Raw genomic sequence first — 23907 nt, forward strand, 5'->3', positions numbered from 1 at the left:
ATTATGGAGAAATAAATATCAAACAAAACAAGATATTCCTTTTTACAAATAAATAGCTTTTGTCTGTATGGCTTCACTGAATCTGCGAAGGACTTAGCCAGGCTCAACTGCCTTTGATTTACTACTCTATTAGGAAATACGCAGGAGCTGCTCACGACAGTAAAACTACTGAAAGGAATAACAGCGCTGCTACTATGCCTGATCATATCTTAAATGCACTGTACTGTATGCGTATAAATATATGATGCAATCACACTGGAATCTGCGGGGCAACTACAAATATCATCACAAGTGGATCCAGTGCCAGCAGCTATGGATATACAACGCCTGTATGCGCTGGTTTGGAACTGAGCCACATAACATACTGTACAAGCAGAAACACACACACACGTACACACACACGCACATGCACTGCTTGCATGCAGTGACCCCATTGCTAAACAAGTTTATTACGACCTCCAAGGCCTGGACAGGCGATAGATCACAGCGGGGGAGGCCAGGGGTGAATCCATCAAAGAGACTTTAATAAAGACCACTTGATTTGGCCTGCTGGCTCAACAGATGAAATGGCTGTGTTCAGGTCCAGTGAAGCAGACCAGACTCTGAACCGCATTGCTTCTCTGCTTGTCCTAGTCCCTGTTTATTAGATGGGTTATCTGTAGGCACAAAGGCAGAGAAACAGAGAAATACTTTAGAATTGTGTTACAATATTATAAGTATTTGGGACAGTTTATACTAGCTTTCACAGCTGGGTCCCCAGGGGGAATTCCTAACAAAAAAGGGAATAGAGTATTTTACTGTACTGAAGGTGTAAAATAGACTCCTAAATCTAGCTATTTGACTTGTATCTCTATTATCTCTTCATGCACAGTGTAAGCAGTTCCGCAACTAAATACTTAAGCTCTTTTCTGACAAGTCCATCATTACAAATCCATGTTGTTTGGACAAGCATTGCATTGCTTTATATTCAGTTCTAGTCCAAGGTTTTCAAAGATTCAAAAGGCCTTATAAAAGGGCAGAAAATTGGGTATGTAAAGATGCAAAACACATCTAAAATTCTCCATTTGCCATCAAGGCATTTAGGTTTTAATTTTTTTATTCAATATCTTATGACTTCAATGGACACATACTATAGATAATGTAATAGTGTCTAAGAGTGGGGAAACTGTTTTAACTAACCTTGAAGCTACTTAACAGAGTAGGTTGACATTTTGGGAAATATGCTTATTCGCTTTCTTGCTGGGAGTTAGATGAGAAGATCAATACCACTTTTGTGTCTATATGATTAAATATGTAGCAACTGCCAGCAGCCAGCTTTAACTTTGCATAAAGACTGGAAAGAGGAGGAAGCAGCTAACCTAGGTAACAAAGCACCTTTAAAGCACACAAATAAACATGTTATATCTTGTTTGTTGAATCCATACAAAAACCAAAGTGAAAAAACTACAATTCGCCGTTAAAGGCATTGTGTTTTTGAAGAAAATCTCTGCACACCTGAATATGTGACAGGAGCGTCAGAGGAAGGTGCATCTTGAAAACAATGAGAAGAACTCCCGCAGACTGTCTCACTTACTGCTGGAATATTCATTAACTAATTAATAAATGTTCCAACAGTAAGCGAGACAAAAGGAATTGTGTGCCACATTATTTCTTGGCTGGGACCAGTTGCAGGGCAACTGATGGATGTGCCAGGAAGTGCCCAGCCAAGGAACAGACATGTACTGTAGGTAGGTGGATTTTGTTAACTTTGGACAGAGCCAAGCTAGCTGTTTGCCCCTGTTTCCAGTCTTTACGCCAAGCTAAGCTAACCAGCGTCTGGCTCCAACTACATATTTACATATACATATGTGAGTGGTATCATCTAACTTTTGGCAATAAAGCAAATGAGTGTAGTTCCCAAAACATTGAACCTTATTCTTTAAGGTGGAATTTAAGTCAGTATTTATAACTACAAATAGGGAATTGGGAATAAGGATTAAGTATATGAAAAAAAAAAATATACCCAATAATATGATGTGAATTTTCTTTATGAGCTGTTGTTGATGGCTTTTTTTTTTTTTTTTTTTACTGTGTCAGCAGTATTGTTTTTAAGCAACAGTTATGCTAATAGAGTAAATAAATTCAACCAAATCAAAACAGACAGAGAGAGAGAAATGTGGTTGTGGGTGGATGGAAGGGGAGAGGTGGGGTGAGCATGCATGTATCCTCATATATGTTTACCCATTTCATATGATTTGAACATGGTGTAACCTGGGCAGTTGTGCTCCACCAGTGCTTTAAACCTTGCCTGAGGATTTATCATCCAAGCCAGCTAGACAGATAGATGCAGAGGAGGAGAGAGAAAAATGTACTGACTGCAGAAGAGACAGAGAGAGAGAGCGAAAGAGAGAGAGAGAGGGACAGAGAGAGAGAGAGAGAGAGAAAGAGAGGGAGGAGAAAATGGGGAGGCAGAGCCAAGTGCTCATAAGTCCTTGTCTCTCTCTGCTTCTGCTCCAGTGTCTTTGATTCATACGGGGTATGATGGCTAGCCAGAGCAAGGGCCAGGTATGGCATTTTGGCAGGAGGAGGAAAAGAGGGAGGGCAGGGGACTGATTTGTAATAGTCGTCCTTGCTGTGCGGTTTACTGTGTCAGCATGCAGCCCATTTAACAGTGGTCATCGAAAAAGCAATACCATCCGTATATCTGCCTGTCACGTGCAATACATCAGCTCCTATGTCTCTTGAGTTTTTCTTTATAGAAAGAGAAAAGGCAAAGCAGTTGTTGTCATGTCATGTTTGAAAAGGTGAAGACAGGAGAAAAATGCTTCCTCAGGCCACTTGGGGGCACTGGTGGCACAAAGAATCCCTTTACCTCTCTCTCTTGTACATTGTGGAGTGTCAGAAGATGTGGATCTCGCACTCTCTGTCTTTCCCTCCACCACAGGTCTGGATTATATAACTATGCATTCATTAACTCATCTTCTGCTCCCTTCCTAGCAGATGGTTAACTAAAGGCTACAGAGGACGTTCAGGAGGAGGGAGGACTACCTCAGGAAAATCATATTAGAATGTATCATAAGGCTTTACATCAAGCAATGGCTTTGAAAAGCCTGCAAATACATGTTCTATGAAGATTGTTTGTTAACTTGTATGCTGATCTAAAAAAGACAAAGTGAAACAAACCTCTGCTGTCAAGAAACGCACGTTTTTCATGATTCATTGAAGTGTATCTGTGAAGATTAAGATCATAGCTGACTGCCACATAATGAGGTACACAGCTGAGTAACTTTGGTTGTCTTGTTCTGCTTTAAAATAAATACAGTAACTCTATTGAGAGTGGAATCCAATTATCAGTGACTCCAGTTGAAATGTCTGGCATTTCTGTTGTCACATCAGTTTGCAGACTATCTCTCCCTCTGTTTCCCTGTCTCTTCATCTCTATCTTTCTCAAAATATACTAACTCACTTCATACCTCCTCTTTCATGCAAACAGTTTGCCTCCCCAGACTGAGTGATGTGTAAATAAGACATAAGGCAGGCAGACAGAGTTGAGGGGCTCCGTTGCTGTTCAGCCAAATGTTGGAATGGGCGAGACCTGAGATTTAAGTCGCTTTGAAGATGGTATGATGATCATTACAGATGCGCTGGTTCCAGCATCTGACAAACAGCCATCACACTGGGGTATTTACACATTATGGAGTTTACAGAGGATAGCAGCACAAACATGACAAAACAAAAAAACAAACAAATAAAACCCCAGCATCCTTACAGCTGCAGCAATTTTGGGGATGAAAATGCATCACAGGCAAAAGAGGTCAGAGGAGAATGTTCAGGCTAGCGGACAGGCCACAAATGTAAACTTGCTTAGTGCAACAGTGATGTGCAGAGGACAGTCTGAAAACCCTGCAATGGTCATGTCAATAACTGGAAAAATTAGAAAAATGTTACCTTGTCACTAACAAATCCCATCACGAAGCACCTACTCAGCACCATTTGAACCCTACAGTATACTCACAGATTGTTGCTGACCAAGTTCACTCATTTATCACTGTGGTCCACCCTTTTTCAAGTGGATGCTTCCAGCAGGATAATGTTCCATCAGATGCATTAATGTGCCCCCGAAATATTTCCAGGAACTGCTTGACGCTATCAAGTCAGCATGGGCCAAGATCCCTGTGGAAAGTTTCCAGCATCTAGTTGAGTCAGTGCTTCAAGGAATTCAAGGTTGTTTTAGAGGGGAAAAAGCAGCCCTGCCCTTTAAGGGAAAAGTCTGGTGATATTCTCTATTTTCCTTATTGTCAATAAAATCAACAATGAATTGATCCTACAGCACTAACAAGTACTATCTGTGTGGCTGCAGCCATTTATAGTTTATTCCTCTGTGTCATAGACCTTTACTGTTTTCCAAACAATAGTAAAATCACATCACATCACACATGAGCCACACCGTTGCAAAAACATTTTTTTCATTGTGATGAAGATGGGAACTTGGGGCAGTGAGCCACAGACAGTGTGGGAGAGTCGGAAAATATTGAGAGATAGACTAATGAATTGTTGGTTTGGAATTACTGGGATAACAAAAATATAGAGTATTGCCAGCCTTATCCATTGAGAATGCAGAGGAACATCTATTGCCTCTATTTGGTAGTGAAGTAAATATATTTTTTTCCAGTCAAGTTTTCATTCAGTCATCAGACATTCCTCCCCAAAATATCCAGAAAAGGTGTCAGTGCTCTCTAAACCCTTAGTGTGTGTGATTTATTCATCAACACAGGGAGAAACACAAACGTTAAGTTAATAGTTCAACAATTTAAATGGACCACCATCTGCATTACTTACGGACAACACATAAGAGAAGCATATTTGACTCAAGGACCTATACACTCCTACGCCTGTATTAATGTGTGTCTAAACCATGCATATACGTGTATATAGCCCTTTTCAGACCTGCATCTCGTTATGTAAATGTCATGGCAATTAAACGTGTTGGTTTAATGTCTTAATAGGTGTCTGTGTCATTTTAATGAAAAAGTCACGACGGCAATCTTACTGGGTCAGAGCTAGTAAGAGATTAAATGCACGTCTTGTTCCAACTTCTAAGATCACAAATATATTATTTTATATAAACTATTATCTCAATCTTCATCTCTTATGCACAAAGAAAAAATATCAGCTTAATAAACCAGGAAAGAGCCAATTTTAAATTGCTGGGGAGATCCCTCTCATATCAGATCAGTCTAAGAATGTATGTGTGCATGCAGATTGTTCTATGTGAATGTGTTTGCGTGCAACTCAGTGCTCAAGTTTGTGGAAATGGCAGCTTGTCTCTCGGGCAGTGTGTGTCTGGCCAGGTCCTCTAGTATGTGGGCAGAAAACAGAGGAGCTGCTTTTCTGGGAGCATCACAGCCCTGACAGTGAGAGGAGTCATTGTGGAAGACATGGCACTGTAAGAAGGATTTAAACATGCCTATAGCAAAAGTTCACGAGCTGGCCAACATTTGTAATTTTAACTTCTTTTTTATTGCAAATCACAATTGTTCCCATGGTTCACTATAGGGACAGTTCAAATCTGACTTGTGAGTCTCTAAAACACAAATGGATACCTGCCAAATGGGTCTATTTCTGTCCCTCTCTGTTCAGTACCTGGCCAGGCCAATCAGAACAGGTTTCTCTCCTCATAAGGCCAAATGCCAAGAGCTCTGCAATTACTGCTGTAATTGGCTTGAATTGGCCATTAGTACTCAGCTTGAGTCAGAGTCCAAAACACACATCAACAGACAGATGTGAATTGAATCAAACAACCCCAATCCCTGACTAATGCACTGGCAAGGCTTTTATTTTTTACTTCATCGATTAAAACTGCAGTTATACTCAGAAGAACAGAAGTTCTTCTGAGAAGTGGACACACCTGCAGAAGTTTCAGGTGTATGGGAGGATTTGTTACTTGAATTGTTAGAAATATTTTTAGCAAATCTCCAAATTAATTAATGGGTTTAACAATTGTTGTGTAGGTGGATATCAAGATGATATGATGGTAATAGAATGAATGATGCACAGTAATGAAAGAAACTATATTGGCACTTTATTGTTATTTAGTAATGTCATCTTTGCTGGGTTAATTGTTTTCTTTTATTCTATTCATGTATACTGCCAATTGTCATTAGGAGTCCCTCACACTCTTCATAACGTCTAAGACTCTAATCACTTTTGTTGGGCATGTGGGGTGTCCGTTTGATGATAGTTGTTGGACATAACTGGTGTCTGGGTTTACACCTGCCAATCATGATCGAACAGGCTAGGAGCTAATAATCACTTGGTGCTACTAATGCCCGACTGCTTTGATTTCATTATGTGCAGCGAACAGATTGTTTTGCTTTTAGGACATTTCCCTCATCAGACCCTAAAGCACCATGGAGCTCTTTGAAAACCCTGCCAGGGGGTTGCTAAGATGTTTCTATGCTTAGTTCAGGATATAATTCTTGGAATCTAATTTTGTCCCAGCAGGTTCCAAGAAAATTCAAGTGGAGCTAGCTGAGCTGTTGATCATGGTAGGTCAAGCTATGCATCATCAAACCTGTAAACAAGAGCTATTCCTAGCAAGCCACCACTGTACTACAAATACAACCATTTTGATAAACTGATAATCTGTCATATGAACAAACAGAAAGGTTTACTTCTTGTTCAAGCTTACAAACAACTCTATGATGTTTGTAAGATGATTATGATTTACAGCATACCCTAGCCACAAACTAGTGTAGTATAATAGAGATGATACTGTATAGAGTTTTCATGTTTATAGAACAACAGCAGAAACAAGGATATAATATCATCGATGCAAAGCACTGAAAGCTAGGCCTTCATCATCCAATTACATAGCTGCAGTCTCACCAGTTTGAGACCTGCAGTTGTAGTCCATCCTTCATGTCTAGACAGGGGATGGTGATTGGAATAATTTACGAGCAAGGTAAGTAATATTTTCTGCAATGAGATGCTGTTGTGAATGCACCTCATATGAGACGGTATGAGACCCAAGATGGCGGCCACCACTGCTAGACTGCTGATCCAAACAATCAAATCTCCTCTAACATACAATTTTATTTTCTTTTTTCCTTTTCTTTACTTTTTTCACCCAAAAACCAGACTATAATATCTAGCAACCTGGACCCTCTACAAGAATACATAGATGAGTGTTTCAACAGACTCTGCCGCACCATGAACAAAGATAAAACAGACAACACAGAAAAGGGGAAACCCAAATCCACACCAAACCCCAAAAGATGGCGGATTCACTCTCCAACCCAAGTACAACACCATCCACATCTCTGAAGCCACCATGCTGCACAGAGGTAAGCAATATACTCATCTCCATCAAAAATAAACTTACCAGACTGGACACCAGAATCACACTCATCAAAGTACTACACAGGGAATTTCAAGCACCTTTCCAGAGCCTGGAATTCAGGACCAAATAGAGACACTCACCAAAGAAAACTAATCACTACAATACTCTGTCAACACCATCACCACCCAGCTCACTTCTGTTATCACTGAAAACTAAACCATGAAAGAAAGTATTCTGGACTTACAAGCATGCAGCACAAGAGACAACTTAGTTCTCACCAGCATTTCCAAAAACCCACAGACAATCCTGAAAAAACAGTCAAGGATTTCATGACCAAACAGCTCAAACTACCTGCAGAAACCACCAACAACATCACATTGCACCACCTACAGCGTGTGGGATCAAAGAACACCAATAACCAACCATTGCCAATCATTGCAAAGTTCAAGTGCTACGAACAATAAGAACTAGTGCAAGACAAGACAGGCAGCTAAAAGGAGCAGACTATGGACTCAATGACTAGTATCCAAGAGAAATCCTACAGAGATGCAAACAACCATGGAATGTCTGTGGAATTGATTCTCAGGCAAAAAAACCCAAAAACATATTGAATCACTTGGCCATTATCGTCATCACAGTTCGATCACTTATTTTCTGCTCATTACCACACAAAACAAGGAGCTGTATGTATTTTAACGAACAAAAAAGTCTAACTTGTCCATAATACCATTATTACAGATCCTGAAGGACGTTTTATCATCATAAACATGTCAATCAATAGCTTAGTAACAATCTGTAATGTTTATGGCCCAAACACTGATGACCCATGCTTTTTTCATAATTTTTTTCTCTCCATCTCAAACACTTTCAATTGCCCAGTAATAATAGGAGGAGACATCAACACAGTTATTGACCCATCACTAGACAGAACTAATATTTCAAGCAATAAACTTAACTGGCAATCCACAGAAACAATAAAACAGTTCATGAGGAATTTTGGTCTTGGCAACAGTTAACAATTGCAACACCCAACTGCTAGAGAATACACATTTTCTCACCAGTTCACCACTCATATTCACGCATTGACTTCTTCCTCACCATCAGTTCAATTACATCTAATATTTCAGACTCAAAGATACACCCCATCATTATTAGCAACCATGCCCATGCAACATTTACATGGAATAGAACCAATCTACATAAACCCGTCACCAGAAGGTGCTTTAACACATCTCAAAGACTCTGAGTTTGACAGTTACTTTAAAAAGGGTGGGCATCCTTCCTAGAAATAAATGACTCCCCAAAGCCATCACCAACTATTCTATGGGAAACAGGAAAGGCAGTACTAAGAGGTAAAATAATTTAATTCTCTGTTTATAAAAAAAAGGAAGAAAAAGGAACAAGATGCTGAACCGGACCAAAAAAATCAAACAATTCGAGAATATTAATGCAAATAACCCAACAGAGGAAACCCAGAATGATTTCAGAAAACGTCAATGCCAGCTAAATAAAATCATAAATAACAAAACTCAATTCCTGATACATAGCTTCAACAAGAAAATTTCCATAACCATAAATCTTATAAATACTTGGTAAATCAAATTAAACAAAATAAAGAAAAAAGCAACAATCTCAACCATTAAGGACTCAGCAGAGAAGCCCACAAACTCACCCAAAGAGATAAATAAAATTTTCATAGTTTTTACGCCAATCTCTATTCATCAGAAAAAGTCAAAAGGACACCAGCTCATTTCCCACAGCTTAATAAAGAACAAACCAACATACTTGATTCACAAGTATCACAAGATGGAATTCTCACTGGCCTCAATCTTATGCCAAATAACAAAGCACCAGGACCCAATGACTGCCCTGCTGAGTTCTATAAACACTTCTGGTCCATTCTAGCTCCGCTCTTCAACAAATTGATAATTGAAATAAAACAAAATTCAAGATTTCCAACAAGCATGAACACAGCTGCAATTTCACTCCTCCCAAAGCCTAACAAAGACCCAACCTTGCCATCAAGTTACCATCTTATTTCTCTCATCAATGTGGATATAAAAATCATCACTAAGGCACTAGTTCACAGAATAGAAAAAGTCACTCCCCAGCATTATCCACCGAGATCAAACTGGCTTTATCAAAGGTTGACACACAAAGATTCAGCTTTGGGGAATCATTTATTAACCGGGTGAAGATTTTGTACACTGCTCCTTAAACCATTGTCATCATCAATGGACAAACCTCAGAAAGCTTCACATTGCACAGGGGGACTAAGCAAGGATGCCCACTCTCTCCCCCTCTATTCCGCATTTTCATCGAACCTTAAGCAGCAGCCATTCATCAGGACATACATCATACATCAGGTTATATGTGGATGATATGTTACTGTTCCTACAAAACCTTCATTAATCACTACAAGAACTCCGATATCTCTTGACTACTCCATTAACTGGAACAATTCTTCCATCCTTCCATTACATAGTAACAGCTGGGATGTGGAAGCCCATACACCACTTATCCCAATGTGCACGGGTCACATCACATATTTAGGTATTAATGTTTCCCCAAGGTTGTCTGAGATGTTCGGACACAATTTCACTCCACTACTCAAAACAATAAATGATGACCTCCACTGCTGGATGAACCTTGCACTCTCTTGCTATTGTTGTTGTAGTGATATTATCATCATCATTATTATTGTTATGAATCCTATAAAAACAGACTGGTGGTAAGAGGATTAGTATAGGATGATTATTATTATTAAACAGGATCCTATTAGTAATATTGCACAATTTACAAGACAATAATTATGAGACCGATTAGTATTATTATATAGATCATTATTGGTAGGTCGAGATGGGTGATGATGATTTTGATGATGATGATGATGATGATTACTATTACTTACTATGCTTATATTGTATTACACTGATTATTTCCAATAGTACAAGGATATTGATTTTTATACAGATGATTATTATTTTTTATTTTTTATTTTTATTCTATTCTATTAGACATGATAATAAGATGACAAAGATGATGGTGATGTTGCCTTTTTTGTGGTTCTTTTTTTGTTTATGTTTTAAATCATTATTATTATTATTATTATTTGTTATTATTATTATTATTATTATGGATATGAATCTGATAAGAATCATCAGAATCAAACAAGTGAACAAAGAAAAATTAAAAGGAAGGGAAAACAGAAATAAATACATAAAATTCTCCCCTTACCCAGCTGTCCTGACCCGGCCTGTCCCAGATGCACCCTGGCGCTTCTTTGTGCTTGGAACCCAATCAGAGATGCCCTCCAAGAGCATTGTAGCTATTTTTTTTTTTTTTTTTTTTTTCTTTCTTCCACTGGTAAATACTGTCTCCCCCTCATGCTCTCTCTCCCCTCTAGAGCTTTCACACAGAAAACCCACCCACACAAACACACACACACACCTACCTAAACACATGTGCTACAATGAGAAAATCTAAGCCAAACATTATGCCTTTTTTGTTTGTTTGTTTATTTGTTTGTTTGCTCTTTTGTCATTCTTGTTGTTATTGTTGCTGCTGTTTTGCCTTTTTTCTCTTATTTTGTTTTGGTTTATTTGAGTCTAGTTTTCCCTTTTGTCTTATGCTCTGTCATATGTTGCTTGTCTTCATAATGGTCAACTGTATTGCACTATAAATAAATACAAAAAAAGGGAGAAGCATTTGTCAGAAAAAAAAGTCATATTTTCTGCAATTTTGAATTTTGTCACCTTCAGCCACTTAGCATCATAATTGCAATTTTTCTCTCTTTACGACTGCTATTTGTAATCATATAATACAAGGTAAACATGTTCATTATCTCACTTTTATTCTGAGGTGAGTTTATAATGTATTATCTGCACCTACATATTACCTACTGTTGGAGTCCCGCTCTCATTATCAAGACAAATCTTGCCATAATATTTTCTCACATGAAGGTTTGCACCAATAATTAGCATGTTCAAGGAATATAAATTACATGACACTTTCATTTACACATTGAGGGTAATTATATAATGTATCGTGTCTCCATTTCCATATTAAAAGTTTAAAAAAAATGAAAGAAAAAGGGAAAAAAAGAAATCAGTTCACACCCACATAGTTAATTCTGCTGGAGAACAATGTATTGTGTTGAGGAAAAAGTACACTGTGGGTGGGTATACATACATATATATAGGATAATTTCAGTTCGACTTGAACCTTTTGCCAGAGTTATAATCACACTATGGATCAGTGCTTGGAGATTTGTATATGCATTCCATAAGATTGAGCTGTTCATTTTTAAATTTTGAACTTGAGCAAGTCTCTCCTTAAACTGAGCAGCAGAGAGACAAGATTGCAGTATATGATTTACAAGTCCTGGAGCTGCTCCATAGTCAGTTAATAATAGAACAAATCCTATGACAGTATGACAGTATGACAGTACTCGCAGTGATTTACTAAGATATAGGAACATGTTCTGATTCAGCCTTACATTCAAATAAAACTCATTTATATGTAATATATCGTGAGCAAAAATTCTATAAGGCCATGGAGTCGGTCACTAATTCTATATCAATGGACCAACGCCAAAAAGTGTCACACCTTGGCATCATCAATTCAGTTCTTGCTCTATATTCCAATTTAAGAAGACATTAATCTGTTTTTGCAGAAGTTGAATTTGCTGCCCAAAATCACAGCAGAGGAAAGTCTATTTTTTTATTGTTTAATATTTTCAGTTAGCTGTGAACGTGGCAGTGAAAAATTGAAGTATGGAAAAGTTAGAGATGTTACATTTCTCCAAATGAGAACTCATGCAATCTCTCACAGCTGAAAATATTGCGAAATAAAATTAATAAATAATGCAATATCTAATTTTGTCTGTGAAGCTATACGAGCTTGTGCCCTTGTTTCTTCACTTTATTCTTACCTTAGTTTCTTCATATTTTTTCTCTTCCTATCTGTATGCCCCTCAATTTCTACCATTTTTTCTTTCTCTGCCAAACAAACAGAAACACACATGGACACCGCAAATCACACTACACACTTTTCACAAAGCTTTGTAATGGCTTTGATCAATAATTGATCAAGGGAATCTTCTAACTGTTCAGAAAGTGTAAAGAACGTGTGGAGGCAACCATTTCCACTTTCTCCCAAAATCCATGCAAAAAGGAGCTCCTGTCAGGCAGAGCTCCACAGCCACCATGGAAGCAGCCTCCACACAGACTGGTTCCACAATAACATAACACAACATCCCTGCATGTCTGACATTACCCGAAGCTCTAGGACCTGCCAAGTCATATACATCCAAGCACAGACAGCAGGCCAAGGTAGCATGTCACCTACTGAGATCTTAAATGTCTCGGGAGCTGAGATCTAAAATGTCATGGCCTCAGGGTTCAACTACTTTCTGATAGGCAATTTTGCTCAAGAAATCTGTCCAGGTTCAATGGTTGGGCTGTGCCACTGCCACTTGACAGCTCTATTTTCTGGCCTATGAAAAGGACATGTCAGGTTGTCTTGCACAGTCATTGTTTCTCCATTGTGTGTGCATAGATGCAGAAATGATACATAAGGTAGATGAGAAAAGTGAAAACCTTTCGATTCTTTACTTCTTGATCACTCTTTCATCTGACTATGTTTCTTGTGTAGCTTAGCTTATCTAGGATTTAATCGCCGGATCTTTGCTGTTTTCTTCTCTTTAAATATCTGTCAATGCCTCAGAATGACTACAAAGCATCAACAAAGATCTACAAAGAGAACAGATTTGTGAGTACTGGCTAGGTTAGGTTTGCGTGTTTGTTGATTTAGTGGTGCTGACTGCTCATCTTTCCTCTGCTGTGTAGTGCCTTGTGTGTGAATGTGTGCAATTCCAGTGTGTATATGCACCCGCTGTCATGTGTTTCTTTGCTAACACTCCCCTGCAGAAAGGATTCCTCTGCCCTCTCTCCACAAGTCTGGCCTCAGGGATCCGAGAAGAAGGAGAGGACGGAGAAAAAGAAAAAAACACTGGAAAGTAGAATACCAAGCACAGTTGTCTAGGAGCTGTTTACTCTGTCTGCAGGCTACATGTTGTGTTTGAGCAAGTGTGAATGTGTGTGTGTGGGTGTGCACTTTTTTGCTCACTCTCCCTGTTTGTACGGGTACCAGGTGTATTATCGCAGACTGAGCAAGAGACAATACGTGTTGGTGAGAGAGGGAGAGGAGTAGTGAGAGAGAAAGAGAGAGATAGAGAGAGAAAGAGAGAGGGGGCGAGAACTGGCAGAGGGAAGTGAATGAAAAATTCATACGGCTGCAGGTCCCAAAAGCCCTTCTGTCTTTGCCAGGAGTCCTCAGCTTCAAACTGCTGGGCAGGGGAGGTGGGACTGTGCCGAAGAGATGGAAGCAAAGTGAAGAACAGGGCCAGAGAAGGTGTTATCGAGGAATCAGGAGTAAGCTGAAAGGAGAGTCAACAGCACAACAACAATATCCCCAAACAGCAACAGGGTGTTCAGAATAGTCCTCTGGATCCTTTTCTGGCAGCCATTACAATCATCCCTCAGTCACACCAAAGTCAAGAGTGTGATGCAATAAAACAAACCGTGTGTGCTGAAAGAAGTTTATATGATTTTACCCATGGCCTTCACAATACCCACACCGAAATAGTGTAGAAAGTGATTTGATGCAAATTAAGCTAAATGAGAAGCTCACTGCTGAGAAAAATCCCGATGCAGGCATACTAAATAAATCAGAAGATACAGATCTTTGTAATTATAAAGACAACATCTAGATGCATACCCGTGACACAGCCTTGAGCTGACAAAGGAAAAAAAAAAAAACTGAAGATAGAGAGAAAAGGGAGTGAGTGAGAAGAAGAAACCTCCTCTTCTTTACTCACTACTGCAGCGTTGCCATAGCCACCGCTGCATCCTCAGGATGCCAGGGCAGACAGAGTTAGAGGAGGTAGAGCAGAGGAAGGAAGGGGGAAGAACTTTTACAGCTCTACCTCTCTCTCTCTCTCTCTCTCTCTCTCTCTCCCTTTTACTGTGTGAAAGTGGGTCAGCAAACACACGCACACACAGTACCCATCGTTTTCCAAACTGCTCAGTCCTACTTGTCTGCATGCTGGGATCAAGCACTTGGTGAGGTGGGGTCTTGAAGAATTCTGGCTTTTCTCCAAGGGCAAATGAAAACAAGAAGCAAGGCAAAAACAAACATGGTGGGCCCTATTTTAACTGCGCAAGCAACAAGCGTGGCGTGGTAGGTCTTAGGCACACGGACAGTGTGGGCGTCTCCATAGGCATCTGCTATTTTGGTTCATGTCTGTGCAGCAGCACAACGTGCAAAAGGGCTGGATGAAGTTGAATATAGATCAGCGGGTGTGGTGATTATTAAATACTCTCCCTCATCACTGCTCCCATAGCTCTGAAACAGCTGAGCCAACAAATCAAAGTCAAGTCACCACAAATCTGCAGCCAAAGACAGATGGAGTAATTTTTTCATTAGTTACTATAATAATGATAGAAATAAAAAATAAAGAAATTAATTTTGTGAAGCTGTTTATATGATTATATTGGACCAACACTATTTCAGAAATAATTCTAATGTATCTTACCTCATACATGGCCACATAGTTTAGTAGTTAATCTTACACAACAGCGCCTGTACTGCTATGTGTTTAAAGGGTAAAACATGAGACACTACTTTTGCTGAAAAGAGAGTTGGAAAAGAGGCTGATGAGCCTGGTAACCCAATGTCTCCTTCATAAAAAAAGAAAAGAATATCAAGTTGTATCCGACCAGTCTGATGTATGTAGATTTAATGTGTTGACCTTTATATGTGATTTAATAAAGGTCAACACAGTGAACGGCTGTACATAATGGCACTGGTGCGGCACTTCTCAACGGCTGCGGATTTATCAATCTTTTGTATATTTCACAAAACCACTTTTTACACCTAAAACTAGCACTAGCACTAATGATTTTACAGATAAACACGATACGATACGATATTTTTTGCTCAAGTTGAATATTTTTAACATGTGCACATACGCAAATAATGCAAATCTTGCGTATTTGCATTGCAAATTTCACATATTTGCTTAATTCGCATCGAGAATTTCACATATTTGCATCATTCACATCTCGTAATTCATGTTATTCGCCTCGCCCAGTGCAAATAGAAGCAAATTTGCATCTATTTGCGTCTTTGCATTGTGTTTGTATGTATTCTCACCGCCCGAAAAATTTGCTTTGGGATTGCTGTGAACACACCATTTGGGTTGGAAGTGTATTTGTAAAGAAGGTATCATAGCTGTGTGAAAGGGACAAAACTCTCTGCACACAGTATTGACACCCCAACTCCCAATTTCACTGTTGGTTTAGATGTAGGTCATGAAGTCCTTTCATCACCAACAGTGCAGACATCCATCTATGAGGACTATTGGTTTATCCTCACGGTCAGGATGGTCGTTTCTCTGTCAGAGTCGAATCAGGCCCTGGAGAGCCAACATTGTAAGACATATGGCACATAAGCACATAACTACTCACATGTGCACACGTCTACACACACACTCAGGCCATTTACCAACATGACACAAACACAAGAGTGATGAGAACATACACAGATGTCAAGGAAAATCACATATAAGCAGTGGAACTGTGCAAGTACGTGTGTGTGTGTGTGAGTATTTTCATGTCTGTGTTCCCCAGTGCCCACATCTCTCTCGGTGACAAGATGAGCATGTGACGGGAGCAGAGGAGCACTGAACTGAGTCATAGTCTCCAGGGGGCAAGTGTGATGATCAAGAGGGCCTTTGGGAGAGCAACTGAAGCTTTACCTAAACAGCCCTCCACTCTTTCCCAGAGTCATCTCCCTTACTACTCACTAACCTGGCCCCATAAATTCACTGGGCCCATCCCCGTGGACCCATACTGCTGATGGACGTCAAAGAGGAAAAGTTATCATAGACTATTAGTCTCGTGGGACTGGTGGGAAATGTATGTGATTTCAGAATGTGAAACAAAGACCGCATGAGCACAGAAATTCTGTTTTGTCCAGGACATGATATTTTTTGTGTTCACAATGTTCTGTCTTATTCTCTTTTTCCATCACCATATAGTCTTATTGTGCCCTTATGGTTACAATCTGTCCTATACCACCCTCACTCTTACAGAACATTTGCCTTCTTTCCCTACATGCCTCCTCTGACCCCCTCTGGACGGCAGTGTATCCACAGTGGAGGCCTAAAGCCTGAAGCATCGCTAGCAGGCACCAAGACAGCAGCTGTGCATGACACATGTTCATTGCAAAACTCTTCTCTTTGCTTCATTTCATCCTCCTCACCCTTCGTTTCACTCCTCCTCTCCCAACCCACTCTCTCCTTTCTCCTTTGGCCCCTACCACTCCATTCGGAACAGGTGATCCCACCAGAGGGCCAGTTTTACACCATTCACTTACTGTACTCACCATGCTGCTTTCTCCTCCAGCTCTCTCAACCCCCACCGAAGCCCCGTAGCGAGTGACAACCAGAGACATCTGTCCCAAGAGCCGGCAGCACAAATCGGAGAGGACACCTCAAAGAGAGAGCCAAACTCAGGAAAGACAGTGGAAAGAGGCCAAGGGGCAGCTGCTGAGGATGATTTTGAGTAGAATTAAACTTTTAGAGTCTTATTTGTCAAGCAAAGTTTGACAGAATTGTAAAGCATGGTACCAGGTATAAAAACTACAGTGCATTTATAACTGTGGAGTTGCAGGCCCATACTAAATTCAACAGTAAAAACACATTTATTCTACTAATTACAATCCTGTAAGTGTGACATCCTTGTACAGAATTTAAAGGAAAGAGGTCAGGAAAGCACAGGACACTGATTGTTCCTTGTGTCCCACGAGTTTTTAGGTTTAGGCTACCAATACATTTTGCTATGGTTAGGAAAAGATCATGATAAAACTTTTTCAGTATTCAATTTAAATCTCTCATTAACCTTAAAGGTACCCTGTGGAGTTTTCTTGTTAACAAAGTTATATTTACATTCAGTGTTACTCCTTTGACCCCCGGCAAACATGTTAAATGCATTTTCCTGCACATAAAAATTTTGAAGAGGTGAATTTTTTCAGTGTTTTAATTGTTTATATTATTCATTTACATCCATGTTTATTAGTTTGCAGTCTTCCTCTTCCTTGCCTTTGTTGGCACATTGCTACGCTTTACTCTCCCAACAGTCGATCATTGGACTAGCACGTTACCATCAGTAGGAAAGTGCATCATGTGGCCTGCATGCTCATGCATGTGCAGGATAGAAATAAAACAGGAACCAACACTGCTCCATATCACTACAAGTGGTGAAACACTCCACAAGAGACTTTTAACCAAGTGCTTTGATTTACCACATTAACATATTGATCATGTATTAATTGCAAGGAGAGGGAAACAAATTAAATATATTTGAACATTTTGCAGATGTTGTCCATATCATACATGAACATAATGCAAAAAAAAGGATAGAAAAATCTTTCAGAACGGCGCATCCACTTTAGGTAAATGTGTAGAGCATGGTAAGAAGAAAATTCCATTAGTAGTCCATATCAAACACTATTTATGATTAATGTTTAACAAGATTATGCACAGTATATAAGAACAACCTTTTCTATTTTACTATTTAACTATTTATTTTATTTTATTCTATTGTGTGTGTGATGTGTGCTGGACGGTGCTGTTGTGACACTTAAATTTCCCTCAGGATTAATAAAGTATTTCTTATTCTTATAATAGTTGAGCTATACAAGAGTATAAAGAAAGTTGGCTCTAATGCAGTATCAGAGAGATTCATCACCCTAAGGTGCGCAGAAATAAAATCCATCAGGTCTAAATCTAGCGTCAATATCTCTCAACACTGGGCCCTGACTCCAGCAGTTTGTTCCATTACCATTCCAGTGGGTTTATCTAGAATATGCCTTTTCCAGCTCATTATGCCCACTTTAGGCTCCCATAAGGTCATTAATCCCAATCACTGTGTTCATTTTCACACATGCCAAGCCATTATTCCACACTTGGCATATCTTTTTACCCTTCTGTAATGCTCTGTGGTGTGCATGCGTGTACACGCAGATAGACACATATCAACACAGTCTCTATCTACTTACTCATTCTGTTTGTGTCACACTGTCTGTGATTGCATAAAACATAAAATACTATAAGGGGGATCATAAGATGATAATGATCAGAGAAAATCTTGCCAAATATAGGCTTATGGACTTGAAATTTATCTTTAATGACACATTTCAGCACTCTTCAATACTATGAGTTAGATTTGTGAAGCAGCTTGCTCGTGTATAAATGATTTGCCCTCATACAGAATATCTGTCATGCTGGAAAGCTTTCCAGCATTAGCACTCAATGCCTTATAGAGATTACTGCTGTTTTGAGAATATATTAAACAATCTGCTGAGGTGCCCATTGGCACTGCAGATTCAGTCACACAGGAAGGAAACAGAAAAGAATACAAATGTAGGCAGATTTTTAAATATGAAATAGGATCAAAGATGTTGTTCTAAGAATTCAAAATTACTATAACATACTGTATAATTTAAACCTGTACTGTAAATATTGTCATTATCTAACATGGGTAAGATGTACGAAATGCTGTGATGACAATAAAAAAGTATCAAAATAGAAAAGAATACAAATACAGATCAGTGTTTCCCTATCGTTTGTTATTCATTCAACTATCCACTCATCGATCCTGAAACAATGGAACTTCACACTAATTGAGGAAGTTGTAGATGCCACCATGTGAGCTGTTGTGTTTTAAAGACAACTGGATTCATTAGCATTCCTTAACACCAGCAGGGAACATATTCTGGGTCATAAGGCATGCATGTAGGTGTGTATGTGCAAGCTTGTCAGCCTGAGATATGAGTCGATATGTGCATATGATAATGCCTGTGAGTCTCTGTATTTGTAAATGGAATGGAGACCTATGATCAATGCCAGGATGCTGAGCAGTGTGAGCAGCATTGGGGACTCAGTTGCTGTTGCATGGATGCTAATGAGCAGAGAAACAGGAAGGGGATCAGAACACACAATCAGAGAAAGAAGATAAAGAGGGAAAATGATCAATGAGTGTGTTTTAATTTGGGACTCTATCAGATGTGCCAAAGTTCTGCTCCAGGGGATTAATCTTTCTTCTACAGGGGGGTGTTACAGAGCTAATGCATGGTTGTTAGATAGAAGAAGTAAGCACAGTAAAAGACGTATAGTACGTTTTTACAGTACTTGTCATTCTCTCTCTCTCTCTCTCTCTCTCTCTCTCTCTCTCTCTCTCTCTCTCTCTCTCTCACACACACACACACACACACTCACACACACACATACTGATGTTGATATTCACCCTTGGCAGCTTAGTATTCACACACGACCACATGGCTTTGAGGGAATAGCCCTGCAGTGGATACAGAAGAGAAGCATAATAGAAAAACTCATTTGAAGGGAACTCAGGAGCCCAGGACCACATTAAGCTCAGCCGCCGGCTTGAATGAAAGATCATGTCGAACTCGTCACAGAGTGTGAGTGTGTGTATGTATGTGTTTGTGTGTTGTGAGAGAGAATGGGGAAGAGACAGAAGAAAAACAGTATAAATATGATATGAAAGATGAAAAAGATGTGAAAATCGAATAAAAGAAGGCTGAGTGTGCAAAAGTGTAACATATTCAACACGGTCCCCTGACTCTCCAGATTATGAAATTTTCTGGGTCTGTTTCCATCCTTCACTCAGTGGATTTCACAGTCCACAACTTTAACAGACAAAAGCCAAGTTTCAACCGCATTTTCCCCAGGGTCTAAGAGCCTTTGGAGGAACTCAGTTCCTCCACCTGTGTTTCCACCAAAGGGAATAGGGTCTAAATTAAGTTCCAGGGATATGGTTTTACTCCCACGAAAGTCACTGTTTGGGGGGTAGTACTTTCCAAAAATATAGGAACTTTGGGGGCAGGGTTTGCAAGGATGACCATCACTGATTGGTCAAACATACACAGCATGACTGCTTCAACTTGTATACCGCTTCATTCATTAATACAAGGAAGTGATCAAGTATTGATTTAGACCAGTTTAGGACGAGGGGAGGAGTTTTTTTTTTTCGTTTGATAATGTTTAAAGTAAAGTTAGGCTTTGTTGTTGGCTTCCTGACTCATTTTGAAAAAGAGAGATACATAGTGCAAGCGAGCTGAGACCACGGGTGAGCTAGAGAGAGAGACAGCACAGCGGAGGTTGAGTGAGGCGAGGGAGTGGTGGTAGTGACAACAAAGCCAGTGAATGAGAGAAATAAAACGTTATATTCTGATTGCTTCATGGTGGTTACATTCTAAAGAACAAATAAATAACTATAAAACACTCAACAGATGATTTACTGTGGAGACAGACACTCTTAGTTTCAGTTTCATTTCTTCCTCTACATTTGTACTTTTCATTCAGTCATTACATCCAACTAACGCAGCAGTAAATACAAATAAGAATAAGACAAATCTGTTGTTTTTTCCTCATGTGTGAATGCTGTGTTTCCTCACGGGTCTAATTTGCATGATCTACCTGGTTCCTCAGATGTGGTGGAACGCAAACAGGACTCCACAACAGGGACTTAAAGTTCCAAGTTTAGTTCCCAAGATTAGTTCCTCTAGGTTCAAAGTACCTTCTGCCAGTTGCACAAAACACCTTACATTTTCCCCTTAAGTATGACACTTAAGGCTTAATTTTTCCTTAGCTGAGGGACTTACTTAAGGGTGTTACACAGAATTCCTTAAAAGGTTTCCTTAGTTAAGGAAAAACGTTAAGGGATTTACTGTATTGAAAGAGATTTTACAGTAGTAAAATTCTACAGTTTCCATGTGATACCTGTTATCACCTCACCTGTTATTGCCTCACAAAGTTAGTTAGTTAGCATGAAGCAGGCTTAAGGCCCATATAACATTCTATGACATAACTAGCCCTCTCGTTTAGACTGTAACCTAATGTGCTATAAAACAATAATTTATTAACAGAATTTATTCTATACAAAATGCAATTTTCCAGGTGGGGGTCCACCTCCAAAACCTCTTTCAAATGAGGAGAGTGATGGTAGCGGACATCATTGGTCGCAACTCACCTACCGTGGTTGGAATTACTGGATGAGGGGAGAGTGGTGGTCATTTTGAAAGGTAAAAGTCTTCAGTTTAAGCCTAGTTAATGACATTACTGTTAATTGCATGACTGTATAGTTAACCACTAAAACCTTCTCCAGTGAGCCAGATGAGGAAATGAGGGAGGAAAGTGACGTTGCAAGCACATCGGCTGTCAAGCCTCGCAGCCCAGCGAACCTTCCAAAGACACCAAGAGTGTCAAAGTAAGAAGTTATTCTTAAGCTATGCTACTTTATTTTTTCTTATCAATTCAATTTTCAAAAAATCTCAGTCCAAACATACTTAAAAATAAAGATTATTTTTACTCTAACAAAGTATTTAATTAAATTTCTTATTGCAGTGCAGTTAAAGTTCACATACATTTTAAAACCTAACTAATTACCAGTGCTATCAGTTATTATCTATTAACAACATTTAATAAATTATAAATTAAGGTCACGCATGCAGCTCAACAAGGTAGGCCTATGTTACAATTCGGATACTTGGACCACTTGCCTGAGATCTGTTGGCAGAATTTCTGAATGGTGTCATTAGTCATGAACGACATGGATAACCGCTGTACCCAAGAAGGATGCCTTTATGCCTCCCTTCCTCAAACTCCTTTGCAAGGATGCTCTCATCCAATATCCGAGCGTCATGGGTACTGCCAGGCCATTGTGCTACAACATTGGTTATTTTATTTTCATGACTGCAAATTAGCTGGACATTGATTGAATGCTGATTTTTTCTGTCAACAAATTGATCTTCATAATATACCAGTGTATGAATCCTAATGTGGGTCCTGTCTATCACCCCGCACACTCTTGGGAAGCCGGCAACATTAGTTTGCGATTATCTCATCCTCTTCTTGTTTTGAAGGGAACTTCAACATGGTGTTCAGCAGACAGGTAAGAGCATTTGAAATTTGGTGAATGACGCAGCACACCATTGACTTGTGGACATGAAATACCTCGCTATTAATTGACTGGAAAGATCCCGTAGCATAAAACCATAAAGCAATTATTAATTGCAATACGACTGGAAGAGTTCAGCTGCAGAAAGTAGAATGATCCAACTCTAGACAGTCAGACAAATCATGAATTGACTGCTGGTCAAATCTATAATGTAAAATCAACCGCTGATCATTAAGCACATCCATTGGGTTCTCCCAGTCGCGGAACACGCTTCACGGGATGCGTTCATTTATTGCCATAAACTTGGCCATGTTGTAGTTAAGATAGAGTCAGGGGTACCTTAAGTGGTTTTCCTTATTTTAGTTGCTATGGTCTTTTGTGCAACAGTTTAACACATTTTAAGGAAACCTTAAGGAGAAGACTTTTGTGCAACCGATTTCATTTGAAGGAAACCTTAACTTGGACTTTAAGGAAAATCTTAACTTAAGGTTTTTTGCGCAACCAGCCCCTGGAGCTTTGGGTTGAAATGGGGCTAAAGTGTTTCCCTGCAGTTTACTCCACAGTGTGAACAGTTATTGATTTCTCTGGACCAAAGCATTATGTATTCAGTCCAGAATATAAAGCATACAAGGCATGTTTTAACAGCAACTTAACTTTTACTTGGCCAACAACAAAAGTTCTGAAACTGAGACAACTCGTGTAAATTGAAATGATACCACACAGCAGCCGATTATATCTTTTATGCATCACAGTATCTCAGATCATGATCCCGTTTTTTGCCAGACAATCCCCTGTGTGAACGGCTGCGTCTTCCAAAGCCTTCAGTCAGGGGAACACTGCCTCTAATTCCATGGAGGGCACTAACCTCGTTTCCCCCTTCTGCTCTCTGTCTCCGAATTGAATTTCCTGCAGGGACTGAGATGAGTTTAGCACATTTCCTTTCATTTTGTTGAGGTCAGACAGGAGGAACACCTGTGGGATTCACCCTTTGAAAAAAAAAATCATTTTTTTACTTCCTTATTCTTTATTTCTTTACTGCTTTGTCCCTCCCTTCCACCTCTTTAGCCAAGGTCAAGGAGATTTTTGCCGGGACTCCCCTTTCCAAGTTATTCCTGCCGGGTGTGGTCTTGTGTCTCAAGCCAAATTGTCATGCAGTAATTGAAAGTATGGACATCCTGGGAAGGTCCATCACTGCATTTGTGCTGCTTTATACATCCACACTTCCTTCTGTTTTAAAATGTCAGAGCAGGGGGTCTCTGAATAAAACATCATCTGTCTCTCACTCTGGAAGGATTTACCTTGGACTGAACTCCATAAAGTGAAATTCTCATGACACATCAGCTTGGAGAGTGTCTGACCCTTCCAGTGACTTTTGAAATATATTTAATCACAGGGACACCCTCGGCTGAGTGCTACAATTCAGCTAGGAGATGCATTTTACAGATCACATGTCTCAGTGCCTCCATATCTGCAAAGATTTAAAATCAAATAGATTTTATTTACAAGACAGCTGCCTGTGATATGCTCTTTTCCTGTACGCTA

General features: G+C 39.5%; 1 long non-coding RNA gene across 2 annotated transcripts in view; it reads right to left on the reverse strand.

Annotated features, from left to right (window-relative positions):
* Positions 1-5: 5 nt before the first annotated feature.
* Positions 6-23907, reverse strand: part of LOC121913030 — a 91502-nt gene continuing 67600 nt past the window's right edge. Inside the window, exon 7 of one of the 2 annotated variants that reach the window (XR_006100197.1) lies at positions 6-656. This is a non-coding gene — a long non-coding RNA (uncharacterized LOC121913030). The remainder of the gene's footprint in view (positions 657-23907) is intronic. The other variant, XR_006100198.1, reaches the window with a different exon arrangement.

This window comes from Thunnus maccoyii, chromosome 15, assembly GCF_910596095.1.
Source record: "Thunnus maccoyii chromosome 15, fThuMac1.1, whole genome shotgun sequence".
Lineage (NCBI taxonomy): Eukaryota > Metazoa > Chordata > Actinopteri > Scombriformes > Scombridae > Thunnus > Thunnus maccoyii.